This window comes from Lynx canadensis, chromosome B1 (assembly GCF_007474595.2).
Source record: "Lynx canadensis isolate LIC74 chromosome B1, mLynCan4.pri.v2, whole genome shotgun sequence".
In the NCBI taxonomy this organism is placed as follows: domain Eukaryota; kingdom Metazoa; phylum Chordata; class Mammalia; order Carnivora; family Felidae; genus Lynx; species Lynx canadensis.
In genome coordinates, this window is record NC_044306.2 from 119,521,270 (window position 1) to 119,546,774 (window position 25,505).

Consider the following 25,505-nt stretch of genomic DNA (forward strand, 5'->3'; position numbering starts at 1 on the left):
ACACAGTGGGTGCTCAATAAATATTGATGGCTGATTGATTCTAGCTCCAGTGATCCAGAGAACTCACACAGAAGCAGCTAGTTTGAAAAAGAAATTATGTTTGAATTGCAAGCTAATAAATATTGTGCCAGCAGATTCTGACTAGGGAAAACTTACTCTAGAGTGAATTGAATGCAGTTTTCACTTTTTGATTTTTAATTTTCATACAAATACTCTTGTGGGCTGGACTGTAATCCCCCCAAATTTATTTGTTGAAGTCCTAACCCCCAATACCTACAAGGTAGAGATCAAATCTTTAAAGAGGCAATTAAGCTAATATGAGGTCATTAGCATGGACCCTACTCCAGTGTGACTGGTGTCCTTAAAAGAAAAGGAGATTGGGACACAGACATGCACAGAGGGAAGAACATCTGAAGACATAGGAAGAAGATAGCCATCTACAAGCCAAGAGACCAGCCCCGCTGAAATCCTGATCTCGGGCTTTCAGCCTCCAGAATTGTGAGAAAACACACTTTTGTCATTTAAGCCACCCAGTCTGTGATATTTGTTCTGGCAGCCTAGAAAGTCATACATGCTCTCATAACTTTCTAGCAACAAAGTTCTTAACATTTGGGGGAAGGGAACTTGCAGAACTCCCTAAAAGCCTGATGAAAGTCTCCAAAATCTCCTTAAGATCTATCTGCTCATCTGCGCAAAACCAAAATTTTACATTTGATTCTAGAGGATTCATGGATCTCTTTGATCCCAGACCCACAATTAAGATCCTCTGTGTGTGGTATCAAATACTCTCAAATGATATGCATGAAAAATTTGCTGGACTAGTCCTGAGACTAGTGAGTGGTTTACTCAAGTCTCCAGTGATGAGAGGTATGGTCATTACCTTTGTAACCAAATAATAAATAATACATTAATTAAATGACTAATTATATAACATTTCAAAATTTCACAAAGAAAAGTAAGACATGCTAAGGAAAAAAACCCTGAACATAACTTTCATTCAAAGTTATAGTAAAATAGGGGCGCCTGGCTGTCTCAGAGGGTAGAGCATCCAACTCTTGATCTTGGGATCTTGACTTCAAGACCCACATTGGGAGCAGAGTTTACTTTACATTTTTTTTAATTACAAAATTATAGTAAAATAATTGTGAAAAAATAACTTCATGGGCAAGTTGAATATGTTCAAATATTTCTCTAATATAATACTCAAGAAAATATTGATAATTATGATCAGAATTTAAGAATAGTAAAGATGGGGCACCTGGGTGGCTCAGTCGGTTAAATGTGTGACTTCAACTCAGGTCATGATCTCACTGTTCGTGAGTTCGAGCTCCATGTGGGGCTCTGTGCTGACAGCTCAGAGCCTGGAGCCTGCTTTGGATTCTATGTCTCCTTCTCTCTTGGCCCCTGTCCACTCACTGTGTTTCTGTCTCTCCCCCCACCCCAAATATAAACAAACATATTAAAAAAAAAAAAAAAGAACAGTAAAGAGGGGCACCTGGGTGGCTCAGTTAAGCCCCGCATTAGGCTCCACACTGACAGTTCACAGCCTGCTTGGGATTCTGTCTCTCCCTCTGTCTGCCCCTGCCCCCACCTCTCAAAATAAATACATAAGCTTTAAAAAAAAAAAAAAAAAAAAAAGAACAGTGAAGAAAATGTCCATGCAAAAATGAAATGAACTAGAATAAAATGTATTCAAAAATAAAATCTTTGAACTAAAATATTATATGATTTGTGTCAATAAAGGAGTTTCAGCTGACTAAAAGGGAAGAAACCTGTCTCCCCCAAAGACAGGTTGTGAGGTAAGATGGCTCATGGCTGGAAGTGTTGGAGCAGGGGCTAGATAATCAGTTGTTATGGGTGTATACAAGAAGAGATTCTGTTGGAGTTGGCGGGGAGGGGCGGGGGGAGTTGAACTACATGCCTCTAACACCTACATTTCACTAGTAAGGGAAATGATATATGTGAAATAAAATTCCTCTGCAAAGTGTACTGTGTCATAAGAAAGACAAATTGATAGAGAAATTCAAAGAAAAGTGCTGCTGTTTGTATGTGGATTTCTGAGTTCCCTGAGTCCCCTTCCTTTGTTATCTAGCTGACCGCAGGGGTGAAGGGGCAACATAATCAATTTAAGGTTGCATCTCAGGGAGCATGAAAAGGGGGGCTGCCAACAGAAAACAAACCTGCTGCTTTCCAGCACAAGCCAGCCAGGAAAACAACTAAAAACCTGCATCAACTTTAGAGGGGGGAGAAGGAAGCAACAACACAGATGCCCTTGGCCAGTCATCAACGTGGGCATGCATTTCCACACCCGTAATTGACTGGAAACCTCTAACACCAAGAGACAGGTTGTTCCTGACTTTTTCCATTTCATGTGAAGTATTTATTGCTGATTTTGAGTTTTAGTTTCACCTTGAAAGATAGCTTATCCCAGAATATTTTTAACATATATACCATAAACCATTCAGAAATAGAAGATATCCACCTTAAAAAAAATGAAAAATTTCCCCATAAAAATCTAGTTTCCTATAATAGTTTGAACATTTTAGACCAAAAAATGTTAAATCCTTGCCACTAAATAAATTACCATTTTAAAAACAGTTTTTTTTATTTTAAAATAATAAATTTGAAGACAAATATTACCTATAATGCCTACTAAATGCCACAGAGATGGGGTTTTTTCCCTTATTTTGTAGAAGTGGAAAGATATGTGTTAGCAGGTCAATTAACTACCTTATCAAAGTAAGCTAACATTTATTGAGGTACATAACGTGCTAAGCACTTTAAATGCATTATCACATTTATTCTTCACAACAGCCCTATGAAGCAGACACTATTAAAACTCCATTTTATTGATGAGACATCTGGAGCACAGAACAATTAAGTAATTTGCTTAGGATTACACGCCAAATTAAGTGGTAAACCTAGAATCCTCCCTCAGAACATCTTGGTTTGCTTGATGTTTTTTGTTCATTTGTTTGTTTTTGTTTCAGGAAGTGAGGACCTAGTCACCTATGGAGTATTTAGTAAGTTAGTTATTTTTAACTGATAATCAATTTATTAAAAAGGTTGATTTAAGCATCTGCAATGGTGACTTCAACCTCAATTCCTGTTTCAATACTCATGGAAGTTATCTGTTTAACAATCTCAGAAGGGCTGTATAAATCAATGAATTGCTTGTGGATCCTCATCTGAAAATGAAGTCTAAACCCTTCACCTCAAGAAATTTTTCTTGTAGTGATTCTCAGAGTCTTGGTAGGCATCCAAACTGGTCCTTTCACTTTGAGATTCTTTTTCTTTGTGCCTCTGATCAAGTCAGCACATGCTTTCTCCATTTACTTTGGGGCTGGTTAGAGTAATTCTAATTTGATGAATCACTATCTCTGGTTCCAGGGGTGTCTTCCTGGTGTCTTTCAAAGCCACGGCTGCGGCACAGCTTCCTGACCGACTTGTTCCTTGGCAAGAGCCAACATGGTGAGGCAGGAGCAGGATCGGGGCCTGCAAAGTTCTGTGGTACCTGCGACCATGTCTTCTTCAAAGAGCCCTATGTTGTTTTTAATAACCCTAAAGAGTAGCTTTGAGAAAGTTGTTATAAATCAGCAATATGCAGCCTAAAGATACATATACAAGGGAATCATTTTATAGTATGAGAATCCCCATTACTTTTGGATCAGTACTTCCTCAAGTACTATCCACTGAGCTACACTGGGGTCCACAGAGCATGGCACTCAGGCAAGCACCTCCATTCCACTCTGCCCATTTTTGATTACTGAGTATTGGCGATGCCATGACAAAGTTAAAGAAAGGCAATTCTAAGTTCTCTATAACAGGAGAGTTCTCTCCCTCCTCACTGCCACCCATCAATCTAAATGGCACCATTCATCATCAATGAGCTCTTTCCACTGTGGCTGGACCACAACAGCTAATTTTACTCACAATCATGATTCTCAACAGTGCTAGTTCAAAGTACATATTTGTATCTTACAGTAGTCCTCCTTTATCTGTGGGGGATATGTTCCAAGACATCTTCTCTAGTGGATGCCTGAAACCATGGGTAGTATTGAACCCTATATATACAGTGTTGTTTCCTGTACCTACATACCTATAATAAAGTTTAGTTTATAAACTAGGCACAGGAAGAGATTAACAACAATAAGAATAAAATAGAACAATTATAACAGTGTAAATGTGGCCTCCCTCTCTCTCTCTCTCAAAATACCTTATTGTACAGTACTCACCCTTCTTGTGATGATGTGAGATGATAAAATGCCTACATGATGCAATGAAGCAAGATGAATGATGTAGCCATCATGACATAGAATTAGGCTACCATTGACTTCTAACAATTCATCTTAAGGAGCAATGTCTGTTTCCATGGTTGACCACAGATAACTGAAACTACTGAAAGTGAAACTATGGATAAGGGGGGGGCTGCAAGCATACCTCAGAGATCTTGCAGGTTTAGTTCCAGACCACTGCAAAAAAGCTAATACTGCAATAAACCAAGTCAAATAAATTTTTTGGTTTCCCAGTGCATATTAAAGTCATGTTTACATTGCACTATTAACTCTATTATGTGTGCAATACCATTATGTTTTTTTAAAGTACATGCCTTAATTAAAAAATACTTTATTACTAAGAAAAGAATGCTATCATCTGAGCTTTCATCAAGTCATAATCACTGATCACAGAGAACCATAACCAATATAATAATGAAAAAATTTGAAAATTTCTGAAAATCACCAAAATGTGACAGACACAAAGTGAAAAAAGCTGTTGGAAAATGGGGCCAAAAGACTTGCTCAATGCAGGGTTGCCACAAATCTTCAATTTGTGAAAAAGAATGCAGTATCTACAAAATGCAATGAAGTGAAGCACAATAAAATAAGGTATGCCTGTACTGTATCCTATTCATCCACTAAAACTTTTGTACATCTTTCTATCTTGGAGTTTTGCTTATTCTGAGCAAAAAAATCTGAGCCTTATTCCCAATGGTCTTGAGAACCCATCTAAAAATTCACTCCATGGATGCCTGGGTGGCTCAGTCAGTTAAGAATCCAACTCCTGGTAAGGGGCGCCTGGGTGGCGCAGTCAGTTAAGCGTCCGACTTCAGCCAGGTCACGATCTCGCGGTCCGTGAGTTCGAGCCCCGCGTCAGGCTCTGGGCTGATGGCTCAGAGCCTGGAGCTTGTTTCCGATTCTGTGTCTCCCTCTCTCTCTGCCCCTCCCCCGTTCATGCTCTGTCTCTCTCTGTCCCAAAAATAAATAAACGTTGAAAAAAAAAATTTAAATAAAAAAAAGAATCCAACTCCTGGTGTCAGCTTGGGTCACTATCTCACCAACATGAGATCGAGACCCACAGTGTGATCGAGTCCCACATCGGGCTCCATGCTGAGTGTGGAGCTTGCTTGGGATTCTCTCTCTTCCTCTCTCTCTCTCTGCCCCTCCTCTCTATGTGCTTTCTCTCTTTCTCTCAAAATAAATATACTTAAAAAAATAAAAATACAAAATATGAAAATCCACTTCAATAATACATTTATTAATTATTATGGTTTTGATGTTTAGTTATATGTTCAACTTGGTTTCTTCTGATTGTTTCTGGGTTCCTCTTTTTCCTTCTCTTTTTCCCTTGAATCTATACTCATATTCTTTCTCTCACTGTATCCTAAAGCAAAATCCCACACTATTTCCCAATTCTTATGAGACTAATGAACAAATGTTTTTCCTACACAGATTTTTTCTAGTATAATTAACCCATATAAAAAGCATGCAAAAAACTGGTAAACTCTTGTGCAAATTAAAACAGCCAGAATATTACTCAGAATGTGCCCTAAAAAACCCCAAAACATCATTCAGAGAAAATAGCTAAAGTCCCTTCCATATAAAAAAAAATTGATGCTGTCATTCACCCTAGGCACCTTAGACAATAACATTTTATTGAACATGTTGAAAGATGACATATGCTAGTTTTTTTTTAAAGGAAGCCTTCAGACATTTTCTATCGGTTTGAAAGGTGTATTTTAAGGAAAGAAAAACTCTGATAACTTAGGTTAGCCTTGGAGGTAGAGATAGGCAGGAATGTGGCAGTCAGAGGCAAAAGGGGGAACAGAAAAAATAAAGGTCCCAGTTAAGCAGTTATATAAAAATTTTAATTTTTATGATACAAAAAGCAATTACAAAATTACAGGCCTTCTAAATCATCATGCTTGAGTGCTTTGGGCTGTACTCCTAATATTTAAAACCAGTTCTGTCACTGATATGTTTTATGCAAGCAGTGGCCAATACTCACCCTCCACAAATTATGGGGTATCCCAGGCACATAAGTGGTGGCAACTGGCAAGAAGGAAAAAGTAAATATATTCATCAAGTCTACAAATCTGAGCCAAAGAGCAGGAATAGCCATATGCTGAGGCTCACTCAACAAGAAGACATATCCCTCAACACCAAACCTTTCAATCACACATTATCAAATGCAGTGCTATGATCTTCCAGTTGCTCAGGCCAATAATTTTGTACTTGTATCTTTATTTTTCTTCTCATGTCCACATCCAAATCGCCAGTAAATTCTGTAATAACTGCTTTCAAATTATATGCTGAATCTAATTCTAACCTACACCACTACCCATCTCCTACCCCATTCCAATCCACTTCCATCTCTTACTAGATTATTGCAATAACCTCTTTCCTAAATATTCTCTCTACTTCCACTCTTACACCTGACAAGCTGTGCTCCGTAGCCAGACAAACCCTTTTTAATGTAAGAAAGATGATATCACTTTCTGCTCATCATTTCAACAGCTTCCCATCCCAGTCACGGTAAAACCCACAAGACCCACCATGATTTACAGTGTCCTACAAAATTTGCCCACCCTCCGCTCCACCACCGCTTCTCCAGTCTCTTTTATTACCCTTACTCCACTCCAGCCACATTGGTTGCCTTGCTGTTCCTCCAACATTCTAATTCCTTTCCACCTGTATTAGTTACAGTTCTTCAGAGAATAGAACCAATAGAATATATACACATATATAAGAGATTTATTATAGAAGTTGGCTCATGCAATTCTGGAGCCTGTGAAGTTCCACAATCTGCTGTCTGCAAGCTAGAGAACCAGGAAAGCCAGTGGTGTAATTCAGCCTGAGAATTGTGAAAACAATGGTGTTAAGTCCCAGGCAGAGTCTGAGGCACAGGAACACTGATTTCTGAGGGCAGAAGATGGACATCCCACCTCAAGCAAAGAGAAAAACTGTATTCTTCCTCAGCCTTTTGTTCTTTTCAGGCCCTCAGTGGACTGGATGATACCCACCTGCACTGTTGTGGGCAATCTTCTCTACTCAGTCTACCAATTCAAATGCTAATCTCTTCCAGAAACATCCTCACAGACACACCCAGAAGTAATATTTTACCAACCATCTGAACATCCCTTAGCCCAGTCAAGTTGACACATAAAATTAATCATCACACTACCCAAGGGCACTTAAAACAGGTGTCGTCTCTACCAACAATTAAGTTTCCCCCAGACATCTTCATGGCTCACATACTCTCACTTCCTTTAAGTCCAGGTTGAAATATCAGCTAATCAAAGAGGTGACTTTCCACCCACCAGTGCTTCCTATCTCCTCTTTCCTGATTTATGCTTTTCTACACATGAGTTACCCCATGATTTATTCTATGTCTATGTATTTTTCTCCCTCCCCCACCCACTATAATATTAGCTCCATGAAAGTAGAGACTTCTTTCATTCTAGATCTTCTAATCCTCAACCTGGAGTCATGCCTAGAACACAATAGGACCTTAATAAATATCTATATTTATTAACAAGGGATATTATTTCAATCACTTATGGCACCTTCATTATGTGATTTCAGCTAGCATCATTTCTCTTTGAAAAGGAATACTTGCCATTTTTTTAATTTCTCTCTTGAAACCACTGTATAAATTTTATATTTTTAATTGACATAATATTAAAGTTAAAGGGAATTAAAAGTTTCTCCAGTTTAATTGCCTCTTCCCAAAGACCATATCCTATCTTTGAATGTGTTTACTAGAAAATTCTTATTTATATTGAGCTAAAATTTGTCTATATAACATTCATCCTTTGAATTTTAAAAATCCTTGAAGATTTTTAAGAAAAGATTTTTGGAAAAAATAAACTTGAAACAAAGAACATAATGTAGGATGTAAAGTCTTTTAAAAAATTGCTTCAATTAAGAAAGTTATCAAATTAGCATATTACCTGTGGGTAATATGTCACCAACAACTTATTTAGTATTAAATGACATTTGCTTTGTTCTCTGAGTAAACACCACCATATTAGAAAGAGGCCATCATTGAATGGATAAAGAAATTGTGGTTTATATACACAATGGAGTATTACGTGGCAATGAGAAAGAATGAAATATGGCCCTTTGTAGCAACATGGATGGAACTGGAGAGTGTGATGCTAAGTGAAATAAGCCATACAGAGAAAGACAGATACCATATGTGTTCACTCTTATGTGGATCCTGAGAAACTTAACAGAAACCCATGGGGGAGGGGAAGGAAAAAAAAAAAAGGAGGTTAGAGTGGGAGAGAGCCAAAGCATAAGAGACTCTTAAAAACTGAGAACAAACTGAGGGTTGATGGGGGGTGGGAGGGAGGGGAGGGTGGGTGATGGATATTGAGGAGGGCACCTTTTGGGATGAGCACTGGGTGTTGTATGGAAACCAATTTGACAATAAACTTCATATATTGAAAAAAAAAGAAAGAGGCCATCATTGTAGAAGATTCACACCTAAAATATATCCCTTCTTACCAATAGAGCATATGAAAAATAAGCTAGAATGAGTACTCTGAGAAATGCTGGACAGCTACAAACGAGAGATTCCCAAAGAAAAGCAGGATTAAAAGTGGCACGAAATGGTTTAAGGACAAAGATTTACATTTACAAATTTGTGGCTATATTTCTAAAAATCATAAAATGTCTAATGTCACTTTATTGTAATAAGGATTTTTAAGTACTTTTATTTAAAAAGATATTTTTAGAAGGAAAGCGTTACTTTAGGAATCATGTGCAATCTTAGTTATCCATTCCAAGGAAAGATAAGACTAGTCAGTTAGTTATTTATTTAGTTAGCTAGCTTGCTAGTTAGTTACTTGTTTTCCATCTCTCTCCCCATTATAGAAACTGCATGAATGCATGGCTTCCTCTGAAGATTAAAGTTTTAAACATCTTATTTTGGAATAATTATAGATTCACATGAATTTGCAAAAATAGTACAGAGGAGAGGTTTTTACCTTTCACTCAGCTTACTCCAATGGCTACATCTTACATAATCATAGTCCGATATTAAAACTAGGAATTTGACATTGATACATGTGTGAGTTTAATTTTATGACATTTTACAACATGCATAGATTTATGACATACCAACACAATCTATAGAACTATTCCATCAGCACAAAGACCTCCCTCATGCTATTCCTTCATAGTCACATCCACCTCTTTCCTCCCATCCCAACATACCTAATCCCCTAGCAACCATGAATACGTTTTCCATCTTTATAACTTTGACTTCAGGAATGTTACATAAATGGGACCATGCAATATGTAACCCCTTGAGATTGACATTTTTTTCACTGAGCATAATGCACATTTCAATAGCTCGTTTTTGTTGTGATTGTGGTTGGTTTGGTTTTGGTTCTGGCTGAATACTGCTGAGCAGTATTCCATGGTGTGAATATACCAGAGTTGGTCTAACCACTCACCTACTAAAGGATATCTAGATTGCTTCTAGGTTTTGGGTATTACAAATAAAACTATGATAAACAATTATACACAGATTTGTGTGCAAATATAGTTTTCATTTCTCTGGGATAAAAGCCCAGGAGTACAATTTCTGTGTTATATGGTAAGTATATGTTTAGCTTTTTAAGAAACTGCCATACTATTTTCTAAGGTGGCTGTACTACTTTACATTCCCATGAGCACTGTATGACAGATCCAGTTTCTCAGCATCGTTGTCAGCATTTGGTATTGTCATATTTTCAAGTGTAACTGTTCTTACAGGTATACAGTGATATCTCATTGTAGTCTAAATTTGCATTTCCCTAATGGCTAGTGATGCTGAACATCTTTTCATGTGCTTATTTGCCATATGTACATCCTTTCAGTGAAATGTTTTTTCATGTCTTTGGCCATTTTTTATTTGGATTGTTTTTTATTGTGAGTTTCCAGAGTTCTTTATATATTCTAAAAATTGATCTTTTTTAATATATGTGGTTTGCAGATATTTTCTCCTGGTTTATAGCTAATCTTTTCAACCTCTTAATGAGGTCTTTCACAAGGAAAAAAAAAGTCTTTAATTTTGATGACATACAATTAATTGATTTTTGTCTTTTATGGATTGTGTTTTTTGTGTCATGTCTAAGAACTTTTCACTAAGCCCTAGATCCCAAAGATTTTTTTCCTATGCTATCTTCTAAAAGTTGTATATATTATCATTCACATTTATATTTATGATGCATTTTGGCTTAATTTTTGCATTAGACGTAAGATTTAATTCAAGGGTTTTGTTTTTGCCTGTTTTTATTTTGCCTGTGAACAGAAAATTCCTCCAGCACCATTTGTTGAAAAGTTTATCCTTCCTGGGGCGCCTGGGTGGCTCAGTAAGTTGGGCCTCTGACTTCAGCTCAGGTCATGATCTCACGGTTGGTGGGTTTGAGCCCCAAGTTGGGCTCTGTGCTAACAGCTCACAGACTGGAGCCTGCTTGTATTCTGTGTGTGTGTGTCTCTCTGCCCCTCCCCAGCTTGTGTTCTGTCTTCCTCTCTCTCTCTCTCTCTCTCTCTCTCTCTCTCTCTCTCTCTCTCAAATAAATAAACATCAGAAAAAATTTTTAAGATTATCCTTCCTTTATTGAACTTCTTTTGTATTTTTTCAAAAGTCAGTTGGCCATACTTAGAAAATGGAAAAGTCTATTTCTGGGTTCTCTATCCATTCCACTGATCTCTGTGTCTATCCCTCTCCCAATACCACAGTCTTGATTACTGTAACTAAATAATAAGTCATGAAATTAAATAGACTTTTTCTCCCACTTTATTTTCTTTTTTGGAATTGTTTTATCTGTTCTAGTTCCTCTACTTTTCCATATAAATTTTAGAAGCATCTTGGGTAGATCTACCAAAAAGTTTCATTGGGATTTTGATTACTTGTATATCAATTAGCGAAGAACTGGCATGTTTAAGATATTGATTCTTCTAATACATTAAATTGGCATAACTCTCCATTTATTTAGACCCCCTTTGATTCCTTTCATCAGTATTGTGTAGTTTTCAGAATAAATGCCTGAAGATGTTTTATTAAACTTACATCTAAGTATTTCTTCCTTTCTTTTTTGAGTGATTGTAAATGGCACTGTGCTTTTAGTTTCAATATCAACACTCATCCATGATAAAAACTCTCAGAAAACTAGGAATTGAAGGAAAGTTCCCCAACTTTAAAGACTGTCTACCAAAAAAAAAAAAAAAAACAACCCACCCCCAGCTAGCATCACACTTACTGGTCAAAGACTGAATGCTTTCCCTTAAGAAGGGGGCAAGGCAAGGAATATTTTAATCATTGTTATTCATCATAGTGTAGGAGGTTTTAGCCAGTGCAATAAGAAAGGTAAACAAAAGGGATACAGATTAGAAAGAAAGAAATAAAACTGTCCTTATCTGCAGATAACATGATGGTCTACAGAGAAAATTCCAAGGAATCTATTTAAAAAAACAAAAAAACAAAAAAACTAGAACTAGTGAGTGAGTTCAGCAAGGTTGCAGGATACAAAGTCAACATACAAAATCAATTGAATTTCTATGTAATTGCAATGGGTACCTTCTCTCCTACCTCCTTCTGGAACTACAATGTCTTAACTTGTTTTGTTTTGTTTCATTTATTTAAATTCAAGTTGGTGGGGGTACCTGGGTGGTTCATTTGGTTAAGTGTCCAACTTTGGCTCAGGTCATGATCTCACAGTTCATGGATTCGAGCCCTGTGTTGGGCTCTGTGCTATCAGTGCAAAGTCTGGAGCCTGTTTCAGATTCTGTGTCTCCCTCTCTCTCTGCCCATCCTCTGCTCTTGCTCTCTCTCTCTCTCTCTCTCTCTCTCTCTCTCTCTCTCTCTCTCTTTCTCTCTCTGTCAAAAATAAATAAATGCTTTTTAAAAAATGTTTTTAAATAAATAAATTAAAGTTAGTTAACAATACAGTATAGTCTTGATTTCAGGAGTAGACCCCAGTGATTCATCTCTTACATATGACACCCAGTGCTCATCCCCAAAAGTGCCCTCCTTAATGCCCATCACCCATTTAACCCACCCCCCACCCACCTCTCCTCTAGCAACCTATTTGTTCTCTGTATTTAAGACTTTCTTATGGTTTTCCTCCCTCTCTGTTTTTAACTTATTTTTCCTTCCCTTTCCCTGGTCATCTGCTGTGTTTCTCAAATTCTACACAAGTGAAATCATATGATATCTGTCTTCCTCTGACTGACTTATTCTGTTGTTCAGACCAGATCATTTCTACTGTTCTATGTTCAAATTCACTGACTTTTTTCCCTCTGTCCTCTCTATCCTATTAAACCTATACATTGAGTTTTTATTTTGCTTTTTAAAATTTTTAGCTCTAAAGTTTCCATTTGGCTCTTGTTTATATCTTCTATTACTTGAGAACTTCCATTTTATGCCCAGACTTTCTATTTTTCAATGGTTTCAAGCATATCTATAATTATTTATTGAAGCATTTTTATGATGGGTTCTTCAAATTCATTATCAAATAATTCTAACATGTATCATCTTTGATGTTGGTGTCGATTGTCTTTTCTCATTCAGTTTGAGTTCCTCCTGGTTCCTGGCATAATGAGTGATTTTTTATTGATATCTGGCCATTTGGGGTTTTATGAGACTCTGTCTTATTTAAATCTTTTTTAGCAATTTTCCTCTGACACCACTCCACTGAATGAAAGGGGGCATTACCTCAGTTCTGTTAGGTGGGGGTGAATATCCAGGTTCTCTACTCAGCCTCTGTGGGAACCTCGAGGGGTTCTGGGGTTCCCTGATACTGCTGGGCAGAGTGGAAATTCAGGCTCCCACTAGGTCTCCACCGATGACGCCCTGGCTAGGAAGGTAAGTGGTGCCATGTCACTACTCCACTGATGCTGCAAGCAAGAAAGGGGGAATTCATTGTGCCCAGCAAGGATGAAAGTCCCAGCTTCTCACTCAGTCTTCTCTGACACCCCAGCAGGAGGTTAGGACAACATTTACAGTCAGGCAAGGGTGGAAGTCCGGGCACCCCACCCACTCTCCACTGGAAGGACTACGCATAGAAGCTACAGTTTTTTTTCCTGTGGTTATTTGGCTGGACCAGATCATTTATTATCTAAATATTTTCTGCCTTTCTAGGCTGACCCTTTCCACATCTTTTAGCTAGAGAGAACAGGCTTTTCTTGGGTTGTGTTTTGTTTTGTTGTTTTGTGGGGAGTTGGTTTTTTGTTTGTTTGGGTTGCAGGGGAGTTCTTTGGTTTGCTTTCGTTTATGTTTTTGTTGTGGTCTGTACCTATCTGGTCTGGTCTGTGGTCTGGGCATTCTCAGATTTAAAGCTTCTCCAGGACCCAGTTGGGAATACACAAGGCAAAAAAAAAAAGAAAAAGGAATTCACTCCTGTGTAATTCCTTGGGTCCCAGAGTCCATAACCATTTGTCTTGTTCTCTCTACCTTCCAGGGTCTTCTTATGTTTGTGCTATACTTGATGACCAGAGTTTTTCATTATTCTGAGAGGGGGAATAAGGGAAAATTACATCTCCATAACATTTTTTCCTCTTTTTTTTTAATTTTTAAATTTTATTTAAATGCAAATTAGTTAACATATAGTGTAATAATGACTTCAGGAGTAGAATTTAGTGATTCATTGCTTATATATAACATCCATTGTTCATCCTAACAAGTGCCCTCCTAAATGCCCATCACCCATTTAGCTCAACCTCTCACCCAATATCTCTCCAGCAACCCTCAGTTTGTTCTCTGTATTTAAGAGAATTTTATGGTTTGCCTCCCTCTTTGTATCTTATTTTTCCTTCCCTTCCCTTCTGTTCATCTGTTTTGTTTCTTAAATTCTACATATGAGTGAAATCATATGATATTTATCTTTCTCTGACTTATTTCACTAGTTCCTCCCATGTTCTTGCAAATGGCAAGATTTCACTCTGTTTGATCACCAAGTAATATTCTATTGTGTGTGTATATATCACATCTTCTTTATTCATTCGTCAGTCAATGGACATTTGGGCTCTTTCCATACTTTGGCTATTGTCGATAGCACTGCTATAAACATTGGGTACGTGTGTCCCTTCAAATCAGCATTTTTGTATCCTTTGGATAAATACCTGGTAGTGCAATTGCTGGGTCATAGGGTAGATCTATTTTTAATTTCTTGAGAAACCTTTTCCAGAGTGGCTGCACCAGTTTGCATTCCCACCAACAGTGCAAGAGGGTTCCCCTTTCTCTGCATCCTTGCCAACATCTGTTGTCTCCTTAACATTTCCATAGAAAAAAATGAAAAATAGTCAACTATAGCCTCCCTCAACTCCAGTGTAGGCTTTGAGTAAGCTCGATGTACTTACTGAATGAGAATAGGTTTCAGAATCAGACACATCTATGTCTGAATTCCAGCTGTGATTACATGAGAGATGCTAGACAAGCCAATAAACCTATGCAATCTTTAGTTACCTCATTTATAAAATCAAGATAGGGGCGGCTGGGTGGCTCAGTTGGTTGTGCTGCCAACTTTGGCTTAGATCATGATCTCAGTTTCTGTGCTGACAGCTCAGAGCCTAGAGCCTGCTTCCGATTCTGTGTCTCTCTATCTCTGCCCATCCCCCACTTCTGTTCTCTCTCTCTCTCTCTCTCTCTCTCCCTCCCTCCCTCCCTCCCTCCCTCCAAAATAAATTTTAAAAAAATTTTTAATACAATAAAATAAAAGATAGGAAATTTGCATGGGTTAAAGATGACGTATGTGAACTCTGTTTTAGTGAGATGTACTAGAATCTCAAGGAAAGGTCTCTCCAATTACTATGGACACTAACTTCTTAATAAGAAGCTCTAAGAGGTGGTGTTTGGCTATAGAGAACTTCTATTGTAGTAACTATTACTGGCTTTCATTTGTCATTCTTTATGTCATGACATGAAAATGCGGAACACTTTTAAGCTTTTTTCCTAACACTTTTCTAACAAAATGGGAGAAAATTTCCTCTCAGAATTATTGGCCAAAGCTGGTAGCAAATTGTCTTTAGATAATATGGTCTACTATAGCATGTAACAATAGGTACGCGAATCAATTCTAGAGTCCCCATAGCTGAATGTCAACACTGACTCTACTTGAGTGATCCTGAATAATTCACTTAACCACTCTTAACATGTATCAGTTTCTTCTATGTGAAAAAGAGCTAGCTCATAAAATTCTTTAGGAGATTAAATGAAGTAATACATGCAAACTGCCTAGAAAAGTACCTGGAAGAAAACAAACATTCAGTAAATGTTATCTATTAATACTTGAAAATATAAACTTAGAAACAACTTTCACAATTTCATATGTCATATAAATTTTTTTACCTGATTATTTGTATCATATGTAGAATTTTCTGTAAATCAAAAACTAGAAACTAGTACAAACAATTCCTTAAAAATAGATACATATACTTGTTATCCTTGTAATCTTTATTTTTTCTGAGGGCAAGGAGAACAAAAGGTTTACCTAAATTATTAAACAAGTTAGACATTCTAGATTTTAATTAATTCCATGTATAAGTTCTATTCTCTGTGTTAAGTTTTTAAAATCAATTCCACATTATTTTTATTTGAAATAACATGCTTCAGAAAAGTGTCAAAGCTTAATGGCAATTCTTAACAAAATTCAAAACTAAATTACCTACATATGATCAGTAAGGTTTTTTAAGAAAATCAAAGGTCAAGAGTAAATAATGTCAAACTAATCTAATTTCTTTCATTGGTAAGTTTTCTTCTGATATGGAAAACAGGAGAATCTTATTGATTTTGTATTTTTTTAGATTTTTAACAAGACATTTGATGAAATATTCCATTCATTTTTATGATTAAAATAGGAAAATGTTACTTAAGTAAAACTACTACTGAAATGCATTTCCAATAATTTAAAAATAGCAGCCAAAGTTGGAATTCTGTACATAGTGGTATATTGGAATCTATATGAATATACACATAGATTTGTGCATTGCAAAATCTGTGCAACTACACACAGAAGAAATGAATTGTTAGTTTCTTCAATTATAAATTTAAAGGGATTTTACTATGATCAAAAGTTTGGCATCAGGGCACCTGGGCTGCTCAGTCAATTAAGCGTCTGACTTCAGCTCAGGTCATGATCTCACGATTCATGGGTTCGAGCCCTTCATCGGGCTCTGTGCTGACAGTTAAGAGCCTGGAGCCTGCTTTAGTTTCTGTGTCTCCTTCTCTCTCTGCCCCTTTCCTACTCACGCTCTGTCTCTGTCTCTCAAAAATAAATAAACACTGAAAAAAACATTTAAAAAAAAGTTTGGCATCAAGCTAAAGGGAGTCTCTAATGAAATACAGTAATTTTCAACCCTTTGCTCTTTCCCACTTAACTTTTCCAAATAAATTACTTGTATGAAAACATAGAAAGCATTCTTAACAAATTTTCAGAAAGACGGCACTGGGATAGCAGCTAATAAATCAAAAAAGAAAACCAAGATCCAAAAAAATCTGAATAGGCTGAATCATTCACATGTAGTAATCAAGATGGAATTAAACAGTGTGATTTTTTTTTCTTAGTGAGCTCTTCACTAAATGTGGGGCTTGAATTCACGACCCCAAGATCAAGAATCACATCTTCTACTGACTGAGCCAGCCAGGTGCCCCAACAGTGTGATACTTTTTATCCTGGTTTTCAAAAACTCAGTTGTACTAGTGTCACAAGAAGAAAACCCAACTTGGCAGAAGTTCTTATGAAAAAGACCTCAGGGATTTAGTTGACTTCATGTTCAATATGAGACAGAGGCATAATGAGATTTACAAAAGAACTAATGCACTCTTAGATGGTATTAATTGGAGTATATTGTGCAGGACTGAGTGTATTTTTCATTGGTCAGACACTTCATGAAGCATTGTGTCCAGTCTAGGTATTAGACGGCAAGATACACTAATTGTAAAAGTGCTAAATCAGGTTAAAGTTCAGTTATAGTCAATAGTATCTTCACAGTTGGTGTTTCAAATAATCTACACAATTATTTCCTTAATTTTTAATCTTTAAATCAACTAAATCACCATTTAACTTACATGTATTTTTGAGAACTTTATGTCACTGTCACGTATGGAAATCCAGCACCACTTCCCAAAAGTAGAAAAAGTGAAAATAAAACTGTTATTACATTTTAGCTGGTTATTGTTGTCTGCCAGAGCTCAGAGTTTGAGATCTGCTGTCTCTTTATGCAAAGTTACATTATGAAGTGTTAGTTGTTAAACACATACTACCATCAAACTGAGATCTTTCTTTACTAATGAGAAGAATTATAAAAGTTAAAAAAAAACCCTGTGATTAGATTTTATTTAAGTCCATGTCCCTCAGGTGTGCTATCTAAAATTATCTCTTTTATATGCTTTCACCTTGGGAAACTAAATCAAAATCAACCGTTATACCAGGCTATTACACTCTGGATATTTAATCTGGAGACTAGAAACACTAGAGAGCTGCTTACTCAAAAATATCTCTCCTGAATAATTAGAAAATTATCTCAATAGGAGCGCCCAGGTAGCTCAGTCAATTAAGCGTCCAACTATTAATTTTGGCCGGGGTCATGATCTCACAGTTCATGAGATTGAGCTCCTCTTTGTTCTCTGCACTTACAGTGTGGAGCCTGCTTGGGATTTTCTCTCTCTCTCCTCTGCCTCTCCTCCACTCACCTCTCACTCTCTAAAAATAAATGAAAGAAAGAAAGAAAGAAAGAAAGAAAGAAAGAAAGAAAGACAGGAAATAGTCTGGATATGTGTCTGTTTGGTAATGATGTTCCCATACTGTGACCTCTCTCTTCCCACCAACATATATCATGGAGACATGTCTCATGGAACAAAAGGATATGCATCCACGAAAAATAGTGGGCTGAGGGGGTGGGCATAAGTGGGGATGAAAAGGAGTAAGAAAACTGGAAAAAAAAAAAAAGATCCATGGTTTCTAACTCTTTGGTGATCTTCCCCACCTTGACTCCTTCTCAATTAATCTCTTTATCATTAACCTAAGTGTTCTGAAGATTCTGATATATCTATGGAACTCATTGTCCTCAAATGCCTGAAAACAATTCATTTTCTAATCCAGGATAACATGTTTGCTACATTACAATCCAAATAAGTGAGATAAAAAAGTCTACAGAATAAAATATTTTAAATTCACAAGTCTCTAATAGACTCATTAAGTTTGTAAGTCTTCTCAGCTTAAAGTTCTTATGACTTTGCAACTTGTTCAAAGGCTGAATTTTCAATAACCATAATTGTCTAGATAAATAGATAAATCAAAGAGCATAAGGTATGTGAAAACAACCCATGATGAGTTTAAAGAAAGGCTTCACTTTCACACCAAATATTTAGCACTAACACAGTGTCATACATACAACAAGTGTTCAAGATGAATAATTAATATTTCAGTATCACCCAAGGAACAATAAGAGTTTGATTTCAAAAAAAGAAGTAGCATAGACCAGAAAGAAAAAAATATATATCTATTTAGTGTCTGTTGCATAGCAAGGACTGTCCCCACATTCTTTTAATATCCACTCAAGAGTTCTACAAGTGAAAAAAACACACATACAGAACTGACAAACTTAAGTAATTTGCTCAAAATTACAGAGGTAGTAAGTAGCAGAGTCAAATTTAACCAAGCTGGGGGACTGGGGAAATGGGGAGATGTTGATTGAGAGTACAAACTTCCAGATATCAGATGAATAAGAATGGTGACTATAGTTACAAACCTGTATTATATACTTGAAAGTTGCTGAGACTAGATCTTAAATATTCTCCCCATAAAACAAAACAAAACAAAAAGGTATGTGGAGGAGGAGGAATTAAGATGGCAGAGGAGTAGGGGGACCCCTAAGCTCGCCTCATTCCTCAGAGCTAGATAAATATCAAATCATTTTGAAAACCCAGGAAATCAGTCTGAGGACTGATAGAGCAAAACTGCACAACTAGCAGTAGAAAAATGGCCACATCTAGGGAGGTAGGAGCTGCAGAGAGTTGATTTGGGGGAGAAAAGAACTGCAGGTGTTGCAAAGGAGAGGGAACCCTGATCACACAGAGGAATGAGAGTTAAAGAGAGAAGAAAGAGACAGACAGACAAAGAGAGAGAGAGAGAAGCATATGCAGGAGACTGCACAAGAAAAACACTTCTCCAAAACTGACCAGGAAAAGGAAAGCGACTGACTACCACAAGTTGTTATAAGCAACAGAGTGAAAAGTCTGAAGTTTTGGAGGTCTGTGCCATTGCCAGGGTCATGCCTGGCTGGCTTGGAGTGCTCCAATGGGGAAGGAGGGTGGAGACCAGAGAGTGGACAGAGTGGTATGAGGATCCCCTGGGTTGCAGGGAGAGAAACAGTCCCTCTTCTTGGAGTGCAGGGACAAAAGAATCGGCCACACTAACGTGTTGCCTTGTTCCCTAGTAGAGTAACAAAGACACTGACTGAGGGCAGCAAACCTTGGTGCAGCATTTTGCTGTGCTTTACCATAAACTCCAAACTGCTGTGTGATTGCACAATTGACTTCTGGGACAAACCATCACCAGTCACAGTGCAGCAAGAAGACCCTCCCCCAGAGGTTCAGCATGGGTCCATGCCATACTAATCTCTAAAATGTGGAGTTCTGAAACGCAGTCCTGGGCACAAAATAAAACACAGGAGTACTGTGCTGCCCAGCAGGCAGAGAGCTTGGACACAGGAACAGTAAAAGCAGGGATCTGGCAGAAGCCAGGGACACAAGAGAGGTGATTGCTCTTCTATGAGGGCTTCCTGAAGATTGGTAGGTGCTAACTACCCACGCTGGGACAAGAGAGTGGGGTGATGCCATTTCCTCCACACCTCATTAGCACTGACCGACTTCAGTGAGCAAAAAACAGCATCACTCAATAGAAACTGGAGCTGCTTACACCAAGCTCTTTCCCCTTAACCCTGCAGGTGCATCTCCACTAGGGCAAGTCCACCTGATAATCGATAATTGGCACAGCAGGCTCCTCCCCAGAAGATGAGCACAAACCCCTCAGACACACCATCTATTGATCATAGAGTTCTGCAAAGCCTCAGCTCTAGGGTAAAAAGGATCTAGCTACTTTTTTTTATTTTGTTTTTTTAGATCTACTTCTTTTCACAAGCACACCTAGGATTTGGCTTCCTTTTTTTGTTTTGTTTTGGTTTGGTTTTTTTGTTTCTTTTTTAGGGGGACTCCTTAATATAGCCATTACTCTCAGGAGCAGTATACAACAGGCTTTCCTAACAATCAGAAAACAAACAAACAAAACAAAACAGTGACCCAGACAAAATGACAAGATGAAAAAATTCACCCCAAAAGAAAGAACAGGAAGAAGTCATGGCCAGGGATTTATTTTTTGTTTGTTTATTTATTTATTTTGAGGGGGGAGGGGCAGAGAGAGAGGTAGAGAGAGAATCCCAAACAGAATCTGTGCTGTCAGTGTGGAGCCCAATGTGGGACTCAATCTCATGAACCATGATATTATGACCTGAACTGAAACCAAGAATCAGACACTTAACCAATTGAACCACCCAAAAGTCCTCATGGTCAATTATTTAATCAATACAGATACAAATAAGTTGTTTGAACCAGAATTTAAAATAATAAACATAAGGATACCGGTTGGGCTTGAAAAAAGCATAGAAGACATTAGTGAGGGGCACCTGGGTGACTCATTCAGTTAAGTGTCTGACTCTTAGTTTTGGCTCAGGTCATGATCTCATGGTTCATGAGTTCAAGCCCTGTATCAGGCTCTGAGCTAGCAATGCAAAGCCTACTTGGGATTCTCTCCCTCTCTCTCTCTCTTTCTCTCTCTCTCTCTCTACCCCTCCTATGCTCTCTTTATATATATATCTCAAAATAAATAAAAATAAACTTAAAAAAAAAGAAGACACTGGAGAATCCCTTACTGCAGATATAAAAGAACTAAAAACTAGTCAAGCCAAAACAAAAAATGCTATAACCAAGATAGAAATTGAATGAACGCAATGATGAGGATGGACAAAGCAGAGGAATGAATCAGTGATATGAAAGATAAAATTATGGAAAACAATGAAGCTAAAAAAAAAAAGAGGGAAGGAAAGGCACTAGATCACAAATGTAGACATAGAGAACTCAGTGACTCCCTAAAACATACTAACAGTCATAGGAGTCTCAGAAGAAGAGAAAGAAAAAGGAACGGAAGGTTTGAGCAAATTATAGCTGAAAACTTCCCTAATGAGAAGAAAAATAGACATTGAAATTCAAGAAGCACAGAGACTCCCCTTAAATTCAATTAAAGCTGGCCATCACCAAGACATATCATAGTCAAATTCACAAAATACACAGACAAGGAAAGAATCCTGAAAGCAGCAAGGGAAAAAAGTCTGTAACATACAAGAGAAGACAGATCAGGTCACAGCAGATTTTCCACAAAAATGTGGCCTGTGGGAAGGGAATAGCATGATACAGTCAATGTGCTGAATGGGAAAAATATGCAGCCAAAAATACATTACCCATCAAGGCTGTCATTCAGAATAGAATGAGAGATAGAGTTTCCCAGACAAACAAAAACTAAAGGAATTTGTGACCATTAAACAAGACCTATGAGAAATATTAAAATAGACTCTTTGAGTGGGGAGTAAAAGACCAAAAGCAACAAAGACTAGACAGGACCAGAGAATATCACCAGAAACACCAATTCTGCAGGTAATACAATGGCACTAAGTTCATACCTTTCAAAAATCACTCTGAATATGAATGAACTAACTGCTCCAATCAAAAAACATGGGGTATCAGAATGGATTTTAAAAAAAAAGACCCATCTATATGCTGTCTACAAGAAGCTCATTTTAACCTGAAGACATCTGCAAATTAAAAGTGAGGGGATGAAGAACCATCTATCATGCTAATGAAGGTTAAAAGAAAGCTGGAGTAGCCATACTTATATCAATCAAACTAGATTGTAAAATAAAGACTGTAACAAGAGATGAAGAAGGGCACTATATCATAATTAAGAGATCTACCCAACAAGATCTAACAATTGTAAATATTTATGCCCCCAACTTGAGGAACCCAAATATATGAATCACTTAATCATGAACATAAAGAAACTCATTATAATAATACCATCATAGAAAGGGACTTCAAAACCCTATTTACAGGAATGGACAGATCACCTAAGCAGAAAATCAACAAGGAAACAATGGCTTTGAATGGCACACTGGACTGGATTAAGTTAACAGATATATTCAGAACATTTAATTCTAAAGCAACAAAATACATATTCTTCTCAAGTACACATGGAACATTCTCCAGAATAGATCACATACTGGGTCACAAATCAGTCCTCAACAAGTACAAAAAGACTGAGATCATTCCATGCATATTTTCAGACCACAACACTATAAAACTTGAAATCAACCACAAGAAAAAATCTGGAAAGACCACAAATACATGGAGATTAAAGAACATCTTACTAAAGAATAAATGGGTCAACCAGGAAATTGAAGAAGAAATTTAAAAAAAAATGGAAGGAAATGAAAATGAAAACACAACACTCCAAAATCTTCAGGATGCAACAAAAGCAGTCCTAAGAGGGAAGAAATTTGCAATGTAGGCCTATCTCAAGACATGAGAAAAGTCTCAAATATACAATCTAACATTACACTTAGAGAGCTAGAAAATCAACAGCAAATAAAGCCTAAAGCCAGCAGAAGAAGGGAAATAATAAAGATTAGAGCAGAAATAAATAATATAGTAACAAAAAAAAATAGTAGAACAGATCAACAAAACTAAGAACTGCTTCTTTGAAAGAATTAATAAAATTAATAAACCCCTAGCCAAACCTACCAAAAAGAAAGAGAACAGACCCAAATAAATAAGATCATGAATGAAAGAAGACAGATCACAACCAACACCACAAATAATTATAACAGTATATTATGAGCAATTATATGCCAACAAACTGGGCAATCTAGAAAAAATGGACAAATTCCTAGAAACAAACTACCAAAACTGAAACAGGAAGAAATAGAAAATTTGAACAGATCCATAATCATGAAAGAAAGTAAATCAATAATCAAATATATCCCAACAAACAAAAGTCTACAGCTGGATGGCTTCCCAGAGGAATTCTAACAGACATTTAAATAAGAGTTATGCTTATATTCTCAAACTGTTCCAAAAAATAGAAATAGAAGGAAAACTTCAAACTTATTCTATGAGGCAAGTATTACCTTGATTCCAAAACCATACAAAGACCCCACTAAAAAGGAGACTTACGGGCCAATACCCCTGATGCACCTGCATGTGAAAATTCTCAACAAGACACTAGCAAATCGAATTCAACAATACATTAAAAAAAATTATTCACCACAATCAAGTAGGATTTATTCCCGGGCTCTAGGGCTGGTTCAATATTCACAAATCAATGTGATACACCACATTAATAAAATAAAGGATAAGAACCATATGATCCTATCAATAGATGCAGAAAAAGCATTTGACAAAACACAGCATCCTTCCTTGATAAAAGCCCTAAACAAAATAGGGATTGATGGAACATATCTCAACATCCTAAAGGCCATATATGAAAGACCCTCAGCTAATATCATCCTCAGTGGGAAACACTGAGAGCTTTTCCTTTATGGTCAGGAAAAAGACAGGGATATCCACTCTCACCATTACTATTTAACATAGTACTGGAAGTCTTAGCCTCAGCAATCAGACAACAAAAAGAAATGAAAGGCATCCAAATCAGCAAGGAAGAAGTCAAACTTTCACTATTTGCAGGCAACATGATATTCTATCTAGAAAACCTAAAAGACTCCACCAAAAAATTTCTAGAACTCATACATGAATCCAGCAAATTCTCAGGATATAAAATCAATATACAGAAATCTGTTGTATTTCTACACACCAATAATAAAGAAGCAGAAAGAGAATCAAGGAATCAATCCCATTTACAATTGCACCAAAAACAATAAGATACCTAGGAATAAACCTAATGAAAGAGGTAAAAGATCTGTATTCTGAAAACTATACAACACTTATGAAAGAAATGGAAGAGGACACAAAGAAATGGGAAAAAAAATTCCATGCTTATGGATTGGAAGAACAAACATCGTTAACATTTCTATGTTACCAAAGTAATCTACACATTTAATGTAATCTCTATCAAAATAGCACCAGTATTTTTCACAGAACTAGAACAAACCATCCTAAAATTTTCATGAAACTAGCTAAAGCAATCCTGAAAAATAAATCCAAAGCTGGAGGCATCACACTTCCAGACTTCTACCTACATTACACTCTTGTACATCAGTTTGGTAATGGCACAAACATAGACACATAGATCAGTGGCACTGAATAGAAAACTCATTAATGAACCCACAACTATATGGTCAACTAATCTTCCATAAAGCAGGAAAGACTCTCCAATGGAAAAAAGACAGTTTCTTCAACAAATGGTGCTAAGAAAACTGGACAGCAACATACAAAAGAATGAAACTGTACCACTTTCTTATACCATACATAAAAATAAATTCAAAATGGATGAAAGACCTAAATGTAAAACAAGAAATCATCAAAATCCTAGAGAAGAACATAGGCAGCAACTTCTTTGACCTCAGCCATAGCAGCTTCTTACTAGACATGTCGCCAGAGGCAAGGGGAACAAAAGCAAAAATGAACTATTGGGACCTCATCAAGATAAAAATCTTCTGCACAGTGAAGCAAACAATCAACAAAACTAAAAGACAAATGACATAATGGGAGAAGATATTTGCAAATGACATATCTGATAAAGGGTTAGTATCCAAAATCTATAAAGAACTTAACAAATTCAACACCCCAAAAATAACTAATCCAGTATGGAAATGGGCAGAAGACATGAACTGACATTTTTCCAAGGAAGACATCCAAGATGACTAACAAACACATGAAAAGATACTCAACATCACTTATCATCAGGGTAATCAAAACCATGATGAGATACAAACCTCATACCTGTAAGAAAGGCTAAAATTAACAACTCAGACAACAACAGATGTTGGCGAGGATGTGGACAAAGGGGAACCCTCTTACACTCTTGGTAGGAAAGCAAACCAGTGAAACTACTCTGGAAAACAGTATGGAGTTTCCTCAAAATTTTTTAAAAAGAACTTCCCTATGATCCAGAAATTGCACTACTAGGTATTTATCACAAGGATACAAAAATACTGATTCAAATGGGCACA

General features: G+C 36.9%; 1 pseudogene; it reads right to left on the reverse strand.

The window, feature by feature from the left end:
• Positions 1–3,071: 3,071 nt before the first annotated feature.
• LOC115513023 lies at positions 3,072–5,386 on the reverse strand (annotated as a pseudogene).
• Between the last annotated feature and the right edge of the window lie 20,119 nt (positions 5,387–25,505).